Consider the following 10,333-nt stretch of genomic DNA (forward strand, 5'->3'; position numbering starts at 1 on the left):
AAAAAAAAAAAAGTTTTTGCATGCAACTAGAAAATAAGATACACAGGCAATGAGGCATAGAAATTTATCTTGCCCTACAAGAAAAGAAGGGAAAAGGGGATGGGAGGGGACTGGGGTGACGGAAGGGAGGGCTTACTGGAGACCAGGGCAACCAGAATATACGCCATCTTGGAGTGGGGGGGGAGGGTAGAAATGGGGAGAAAATTTGTAATTCAAACTCATGTGAAAATCAATGCTGAAAAATAAATATGTTAAATAAATTAAAAAGAAAGAAAGAAAGAAAGAAATTCTCATATTCAATACTCCTTTGTCTTAAGAACAAAAGTTAGGGCAATATTAGGAAGCAGGCATTTAAATCTCAAATTGTTTACAGAAACTCAGTCAGTCATACACACACATTGTATAAATTACTCCCAAGAGTAAAACTGAACTTAAATTGACATATGCCATTTATTAAAAAAAATAATTTGTGCTACGTTAACACAAATTATCTGAGACAAAGTTGTTTTGGTTTGGAAAACATAATAGATAACAGTTTCATAATTTTAAGTCCCTTATTGAAATAAAGACCTGGAGAAATGCTTAATTTCACTTTGTGAGTTGTCACATTTAGGAATGTTCAAAGTAAAACATCATTATTTCTATTCTCTCCCTTTCTAATCCAGTTTCAAAGCCATTCACTAACTATTACATATTGTATAATTTCTCTTTTTCAAAAGTTTTGGATGCTATTCCTAATTTCATGTTGACAGTTGGAAACGCAAAATATCAAAATTATGGATGTTTTGTATTAGACAATGTTCTAAGTGACTATAGTTGAGCTCCTCATCCAATTTCTCCCATACTTGCTTAGAATTAAAAACAGCATCTCTGGCTTGTTATACTAAGCACCCATTGACATTTCCAAAACAATTTCATGAACATAAAACTCTCCAAGTAATCCTGGCATTTTCTAAATGCCTCCTTGTTGTTGTGTGTATGTGTGTGTGTTCTTTTCCTTGACTAGGTGCTTCCCCAGACACCAAAGTTCTTTTGATGCAAAATGTGTAATATTTTTTATGAGAAGCTTATCTGTATATATCTGCATGGAAAAACAAAATAAAACAAAAAAGTACCTTGATTCACAATGGCAAAAAAATTTGGTATTTTCTATTCTATATATATTCCATCTACCTACCAATTTATTATGTTTTCCCTGAATATTTCTCTACAATCCTCAAACCAAAAGCCTACAAAATTCAGATCAATGAAACTTTTCTTCAGAAGTACCAATAAGTAGTTATTGTTGTAAAATATTACCTGAAAATCATGATAGCATAACTAGGAGACTCTATTCCATTGTTTCTGAAGTTTGTTTTTTTTTGTTTGTTTTTTTTTTTTTTGGAGGGGGGGAAGGCAGGGCTATTGGGGTTAAGTGACTTGCCCAAGGTCACACAGCTAGTACATGTGTCAAGTGTCTGAGTCCGGATTTGAACTCAGGTCCTCCTGGCTCCAAGGCCAGTGCTCTACTCACTGTGCCATCTAGCTGTCCCACAGTTTTTTTTTTTAATACAATCAACAGGTTGTAGGTGTTAGAATTCAATTTAATTCAACATTTATTACACACACACACACACACACACACACACACAGAGAGAGCTACTATGGATAAGGTAACCACAGGTATTGAAGACATAGAAAAAAAGTTCTTGCCACCAAACTCATTTGCACTGTCAAATGGTTCAACATCAGAAATTGATATGATTTTTATCTGTGGAAATAAAATTAAGCAATTCATTACCATCTGTCTTTAAAATATCTGGACATATGCCTTGTCATCTCCCTTGACATTGCTACCACTCTGATCTAGGACCTTATCACCTGATGCCTGGAGTATTACAACAGTGTTTTGTTACTCTTAGGGCTCTTGGGTTTACCTGCCAGCAGTTTCTGTTTGAAGTGGTGAGGAGGTAAGCCCTTGCTCCACAGTAATTTCTTCCTTCAGTGATTGCTGTGGGTTCCATGCTGTCCATCAAGACAGCATTGTTATACCCAGGGCCTTTGAATTCAGGGTCCTGATCTCTATCCATAGGGGTATGAAAAATGATGATTGATGTGTTGGTGGTGCTGGTTTGAACTGCCTGGCACATGAAATGCCCTGCTCTTCTTTAGGGTGTTCCCTGACACTTCAGCTAGCTTGCTTTAACTAATAGGCAGAGTGGTAGTTCTCATTTTATTGTAGTATATTTTTTTCTATATCTCTAGTATGAATTTACTAAATTTTATCACAAGGATAATAATGCATAGTCAGTATAGAACAGTATAGAATTTTGGGTTTTCTGTTATCCCAGAACAATTCCAGAAATATCAATATATTCATCATGATCCATCATTCTTTTATGGGGACAGGCCAATAGAAGTAGAAAAATCTCCAAAATATATTTAAGGGTTTATGTTTTATAGTCTTTTGAAAACTCTCTGCATTTGTTTGCTTTTTTTCTTCAGGATTAATTGATCTCTTTTGCAGTAATAGTAGTCAATTTTGGAGATACTTTATCAGTTTCCTTTGTGTTTTGGTTTGGCTGATCCTAGTTTACTGTAGAGTTAAATGATATTTGAAATGCTCCCCACAGCAATTATTGCTGAAATATCTTAAAAAGTAACAGACTTTTTGTCTTTAAGAGCTATATTTGTTGCACTTTTTCTTTGAATACTATCCATTTTTGATATTCAGAGAATTAAAAATATGAAGATAGCACCAAATCCAGTCCTTAACTGACAGAGCCCTAAATGTGAAAGAACCAGGTGGATCTGGTTCTTACTGCTCAAAGCCAAATATACTAAGTCAATCTAATGCCAGTAGAAATACAAACAATTCATAAACCCACACATACAGAGAGAGAGAGAGAGAGAGAGAGAGAGAGATGAGAAGTTATACAAATTATATATGTATATATACATATATATATACATACATGTGTGTTTGTTTGTATGTGTGCGTGATCTGTATAACTTCTCTGATTTCCCCAGTCACAGCATTTTTTTTTGTATTTCACTTACTGTGAAAAATCATAAATAAAAATCATAAAAAAAAATCCCAGAGATATTTATCCATGACTCTGGAAACCCACATCTATACATTGTGACAACATTTTTGGTCAAGCATATCTAACATGGACTCACATATCTTACATGTATGCGTGTATACTCTATTTAAATTAGAGCCTTGGATTATTGGAATTGGTACTATTTTAATTTAATCACTTCAAGATCATGTAATTTTGCCACTCTCAACAAATCATCTTTTGTTACTTCCCTGGTTCAACTCCCAGAATTCCAGCATTCACCTTAGAATGATACTAAGCATAAGTGAAGTGTCAAACTTACATTGATAGCTACTCAGTTCTTACAATTGTTTCCAAATAGCACTAATGCAAAAAAAAAAAATTAAAATTCATTTGCATCATCTTGTACATTAGGAGAGAAATTCAAAATTTATTAGAATAGAGAGTATCAATAATTCAAATCTTAGTTGTTGAGTGCATGTTAACATTTGTGGGCATCTTTTCTTCCTTTTAACTTTCACATTCATAACTTTTAAAAAGTAATCAAGCAGTGACAAGGGCATCTATGAATAGCAGCTGGCCACTGTACATATCCACAATGTTGCTAGCAGCTGCTGTGAAGGTGAAAGACCAACAAGAAAAGCACACAGAAGGGCTGCCAGCACAGGTCCTTTGATCTGCTTTTCTAAGGAAAACAACTTTAAGGGGTTAACAATCTCACTTTAATTAAACATACATATATCATTCACTTAGATCAGGGGGAAAAGCCAGCACCCTGAACTTCAGAGAGAACACAAACAAAAATTACAAGCATATATTATATAAACAGAGCAAATAACACAAACCAGTAGACAGGCTTCTAGCTGTCTGTCCAACATCCTGGTTTTCAAATGGCGGGGGGCTCCTTAGGCTCCTCAGGGTCTTGCCACCAACACTCTTCCAATAAGTGTGCTTCCAAAGGCAATACCCTAACCTCTGAGTTTATATACCCTGTTCAGGGTCAAAGGGCATCACAATCACGCTACTCAAACCCATGGAACTAGGCCTTCCCTTGACCTAAGCAGGTCATCAAAGACTCCCCATTCAATCAAAGATTCCTTAGTGCTGAGAAGTATTCCAAAACAAAGACAACAAAAGGTCTCACTTTACCTGCCCTATTGAGACAAAGGCAAGACTCATTAAAGGCACTTGATGGACTTAGCATTCCAAAAGAGAAGAACAGCAAAAAAGTCCCACCCTAATTACCATAAGGCTGTATCAACCCTTGCCCAGGTTAGGAATAAGGAAAGGAGCCAGACTTGTGATTTCATTTGGTATAGGGAACTCACAGACAAAAAAATGCCTTCCAGGAATGCCAGGCAGCACCTAATCTTTGTCTTATGATCTCAAAAGGTGAATTGTCTTGCCAAAGATCATGCAGCCTGTGGGAGAGAGGACTTGAACTCAGGTTTTCCTGACTTCATTGCTAACTCTATCCATCACAACTAGTCTGAGGGGTATTGGGAAATGTAAAACAGACTTTTTTTCCTATTTAAAGATATCACAGTGTAGTTCTATTTTTACTATGTAACTAATGCTAATTTTTATACTACCTTCACTCACTAATACATAACAGATTCACCAAAAGTAATTGCATCGCCCATTAGTTTTTTAAAAGAGATACAACATTCTGTAGTAGAAGAGTTACTAGACTTGGAGTCAGAGGAGAATTAGGTTCAAATCTCATCTCTGCCACTATGTATGTGACTCTGGACAAATCATATCACATCTTTGGTTCCATCCCCTGATTGCTAAAATGGGGATTTATACTACATATTACATAGTGTGGTTGTTACAAGTAAAGTTCTTTATAAACTTTACAACACTTCTAAAATGTGAGTTACTATTAGCTTACAATGGACAGCAACAATAAAACTGGTATACTTATGCTACTCATGTTCTTTGAATAACATCGTGTAAGAACTCTGGACAGTACCAAAATTGGAACTCAAGGTTTCATTTTCTATTAATAAGTTTATGAACATAGTTTGCATTCCCTTAAGTCTATATTATCTATCTTTATAATTCTAACATTATAAGCCTTAGATAATATTCTCAGATGAAGATATTGCAGACAACAAAAACAGGAATTTTCCCTGTTAAGTTTAAAAAGTTAACAGATTATTTCTAAATATAATCATTAATTACTAATAAAATATTAATCACCAGTGTGGTCAACCTGAATACAAAGTATGCACATTGGCATTCTGATTTTTTTTATTTATTGTCATTTTATATTATCTCTCATACCTCTGAATAAATATATAAAGTAGGCAGCTAAAAAAGATCACTTCTTTCTATTGATGGAATTTTAATGGAATATCCCTCACATATTCCTGCTATTAGTAGGAAGAATACAGGGAACCTTATTCTGTCTACAGTATTGATATGATTTCTGTTTTTATGGTCTACAATATTATCATTTTAGAATATTATACTAGTTCCATAGCATTAAAGTCACTGATATCATGGATCAGTAATTGCAACATATTTAATAAGATGTGAATTGCATGTGATATTATACCAAATAAAATTTAAAAAAAATAAATACAAAGGGATGGTTAACATGAAAATAGAGGGATGCTGCTTTAAAATTTTGGCACAATTCGAAATTTTACTCTTCATTTGCACACAGTTATACCAGGGAGATCAAAAAAATGGTGGTGTTATATGTAACCACTGTGAAGTACAAATGGTCAACGTTTCTTTAAAAGGCAGTGCTAAGCGAAATGCAATCACAAGTAATTTTGTTCTTGGATACCCCATTTCCTAGCTCCACAATCATGTTCATTAAGAGTCTTCTCACTTATCTGCCCTTGGCAATATGATGATCATCAACTCATAGCTTCTGTAAAATAAGGAAGGTTGGACTAGACAGTCCATTCTATCACTAAATATATGTTTATGATCTTATTTTTTTCTTTATTGAAAAGCAAGGAAGGAAGTGGATAATCATTATCTCCTTTACTTCCAGTGAGAGTGCTAACCCCCTAAAAAAAGGACACCTCCTTTTTCTTTCAGATTTTGTGAAGTTTGAAATGCAAAGGATACTATATCACCTCTCATTCTCCAGAGGATGGAGCTTAACAGATCTAGGTCCTATTAAGTAGGAACATAATTAGAAGCATGTCACCTAATCAGACCCAAAATATTAGATAGGCAACTAGTCTTTCAAGAAATTTTGCTCTTGGCATCTTAGTTTTTATTTCCCTGGTGAGTATTAGAAAAAAAGACTTCTTGGCCTTCTTCTTAAACTGAGGAGTTAAAGTTGTTTTCTCTCCCCTTCCTGGTAGGCAATGGTGCAGAAGATATTGCATTCTTGTTCTGTATGTCTTTTCTCTTCAAATAGAGGAGAGAGCATCAGAAGCATTGTAGTTCTTCATCATCTCTGGGGACAACCACAGTTGACTGCTTTTTTTGGTGGAGAGGGGTTCTCTCCATGTCACAGGAATTGGATTGAAAGAAGAAATAAAAGGCCTGACAAGCTATTCTCTACTTTTTTCAACAACAAAATTACTAAATTTTCAAGACAGCACAAAACTTGTTATTCTCTATATAATACTAAAAATAATCTATGTAGTGATTTTACATTTTTAATTTGTTTTACAGATATTATCTAATTTTCTCTTCACAACATCCTGTAAGTGTTTAGTGGTTATTACTTTTCTTAATTTACCAATTAGAAAGTTGAAATCAATGGAAGGTATTAAATAAAATCTATACATTTATTTGTTTTCTATTTCTTTTATACAATCTACTTCGGTGACCATTCTAGGAAAGTTAAATGAAAAGTTTGGTATTCTGTAACTATCAGGCTTGGACAAGACTGAAACTTTACTCTGAGCCCAGAATCTAGCCATAACCATTGGGATAGGGAAGTAGATGATTCAGAAAATTCTTAAAAGTAGGTCCTTGGAGGAGAGTAGAATAGGCTAATGGTATGACAGAAGAATAAAGTAATGCACAATCAGTACACTTTAGTGATTGTAAGAGGTATGTGTATGGGGAGGGGTATGAGTGAGAGGGTAAATAATTAGGAGACACTCAAAGGTTGCAGTCTAACAAAGAGAAAAACATGTCATCAGGGTAATCTAGAATCAGCAGATGTCTAGACATGTAGCAGTTGGCATAAAAGAAATTTGATATTAGATATAATATGAGACCCACTCACTAAGGCTATGATTCCAAAGAGGTGTTCACTTCATGGTCCATAGGACCTAGTCCTAGATCAAGGCAGGGACTTAGGCACAGAGAAATAAGACAGGAATACAATGATATGATTACCACATGGTAAAAGGACCAAATGTTGGTCAGTCATAAAGTGTTGGTCACAAAAGACAAAGCAATACTCTAGTTTCCACATCAGTGGCTCCCCATCACTTCGAGGATCAAATAGAAATTTTGTTACACATTTACAATTCTTCATAACCTGACACCTTCCTCCTTCTTCATTCTTCTTGAACATTTGTTTTTCCTACAAAGTATTATTTAGCCATTCTGGCGTAGGTGCTATTCCTCAGATAGGAGACTCCATCTCTTCATCCTCATTCCTTTGAATTGACCTTTTTCCAAACCTGGATAGGATTCTTTCAAAAGTCACCTGAAACTTCACTATTTTCCCAGGGTTTTTATTTTTAATAATCCCCAAATCTCCTAGTGAATTATCCTCTTTTGGTTACTTTTATCTGCTTTGTATATATTTTAAATGCACCAAAAAATCCATATTGGAGTGTAAACTCCTTGAAAGCAAGAAGTGCATTTTCCCTTTTTTTGTAGCTTGGCACAGTACCTGACAAATAGTGATTAATAAATGCATGTTGGGGCAGCTAGGTGGTGCAGTGAGTAGAGCGCTGGCCCTGGAGTCAGAAGGACCTGAGTTCAAATCTGGCCTCAGATACTTGACACATGTGCTAGCTGTGTGACCTTGGGCAAGTCACTTTACCCCAATTTCCCTACCAAAAAACCAAACCAAAAAAAAAAGAATGCAACACTGACAATAAATTTAGATATGGATTAGAAAAGGAATTGGGAAAGGCTAGAGAATTAGGCCTTTAATATATTTAATATAATAAATGTCATTTAAAAAATTAGAATGGAGCAAGTAGAAGCTAGTGACTTTATGAGACATCAAGATATTATAAAACAGAAACAAAAGAATGAAAAATTAGAAGACAGTGCGAAATATCTCATTGAAAAAAAAATAAACGCATGTTGATTCATTAATCAGTGAACAATGAGAGTCAAAGCTGTTCTCACCGATGACTCCTTATATTTCCCTTCTCTAGAATATAGATAAGTCCCAGAACTTGTGGGTGAGGCTAAGGAGGCAGGGGATATAATTAATGACTGACTGACTGAGGCACCTGGCAAGGATAAAGGCTCAGGAAAAAGTCAATCAGCTCAGGCTCTATCTGATTGCTAATACAGCAAATAAAAAAATGCAATCTAGATATTGTTTTGCTTAAAAGCTATCATTTCACATAAACATTTGATTAAAGGATATTTTTCATGTATTTGTGACCAAGAAAAGAGGATTATAAACTATAGTTTATACAAGTCTGTATTATGAGAAAATCCAGTTCTTTGGATATATTCTGCCATAGAACTAAATAGAGATTTAGAAACAGTATGGGAACAAGGTTTTGTTTTTTTTTTTATTATTGTTGTTGTGGTGGTGGTTGTTGTTGGAGTTTTTATCATGTGATATGTAAGATATGTAATCAGTCTGAAAGAGGTCATATGGCTTTTTCATTCGTGGTGAAGTATAAAACATTTAAATATGTATCATTATGTCAATATCTGAAAAACCTGAATATCTAAAAATTAATATTCCTCACTTTCTGTGGAAGACCCTATTTCTTTTTTTTTTTTTGCACTGAATGTGGTGACTTTATTGATGGTACACAATACAGGACTCTAGGCTTCTCCCCCTTACTACAGGGGTGCTTTAGGACAAGGATGTGAATGGGATACGGATCCCCAGTACAGGAACATAGGTTAGGAATGTAGGCTCCCCAGTGGTGGACCTCCTTTTTTTGGCTGGGGATGAAGGTTCATGGCTTTCCACTTTACTCCTGGGGGGCCATGTAGACCATGAGGTCTACTACACGGTTGCTATAACCATACTCATTGTCATACCAGGAAATGAGCTTGACAAAGTGGTCATTGAGGGCAATACCAGTGTCAGCATCAAAGGTAGAAGAGTGACTGTCACTGTTGAAGTCACAGGATACAACCTGGTCCTCTGTGTAGCCCAAGATGCCCTTCAAGGGTCCTTCTTATGCTTGCTTTACTACTTTCTTGATCTCATCATATTTGGCAGGTTTCTCCAGGTCAGATCCACAACAGATACATTGGGAGTAGGAACACGGAAGGCCATGCCTGTGAGCTTCCCATTCAGCTCCGGTATAACTTTGCCCACAGCCTTAGCAGCACCAGTGGAAGCAGGGACGATGTTCTGGAAAGCACCACGCCCATCACACCACAGCTTACCAGAGGGGCCATCTACTGTCTTCTGGGTAGCAGTAATGGCATGGAATGTAGTCATGAGTCCTTCCACGATGCCAAAGTTGTCATGAATGACCTTGGCCAAGGGGGCCAAGCAGTTGGTAGTGCAGGAGGAATTACTGACAATCTTAAGGGAATTATCATATTTCTCATGGTTCATTCCCATCACGAACATGGGGGCATCAGCAGAAGGGTCAGAGATGATGACCCTCTTGACTCTACCCTTCAAGTGAGCCCCAGCCTTTTCCATGGTGGTAAAGACTCCAGTGGACTCTACAACATACTCAGCTCCAGCATCTCCCCATTTAATATTGGCGGGATCCCGCTCCTGGAAGATGGTACTGGCTTTTCCATTGATCACCAGCTTCCCATTCTCAGCCTTGGCAGTGCCCTTGAACTTGCCATGAGTGGAATCATATTGAAACATATAAACCATGTAGTTGAGGTCAATGAAGGGGTCATTGATGGCCACGATGGAAGACCCTATTTCTAATTGAATCAGTTTAATTTAGAGATACTTAACAAGCTAGCAAAAGGTTTATACTGCTTAAGATTTTAATTATGAAGAACAAAAGACTTCTATTTCCAAATTCTTTAAGTTTGATATTATACATCTAGCAATAATGGGAGATGGTGATACATCATTACAGAGATCTCAGAAATACTGTGCTGCTTTGAAGACAACCTTAATAAAGAAAAAAGAATCAATAAAAGTTCAGATCCAATATCATCAAATGACTTTC

At 36.0% G+C, this 10,333-nt stretch overlaps 1 pseudogene; it reads right to left on the reverse strand.

Moving 5' to 3' along the window:
• Positions 1–8,942: 8,942 nt before the first annotated feature.
• Positions 8,943–10,077, reverse strand: LOC118833940 (annotated as a pseudogene).
• Positions 10,078–10,333: the final 256 nt, after the last annotated feature.

This window comes from Trichosurus vulpecula, chromosome 1 (genome assembly GCF_011100635.1).
Source record: "Trichosurus vulpecula isolate mTriVul1 chromosome 1, mTriVul1.pri, whole genome shotgun sequence".
NCBI classification, from domain to species: domain Eukaryota; kingdom Metazoa; phylum Chordata; class Mammalia; order Diprotodontia; family Phalangeridae; genus Trichosurus; species Trichosurus vulpecula.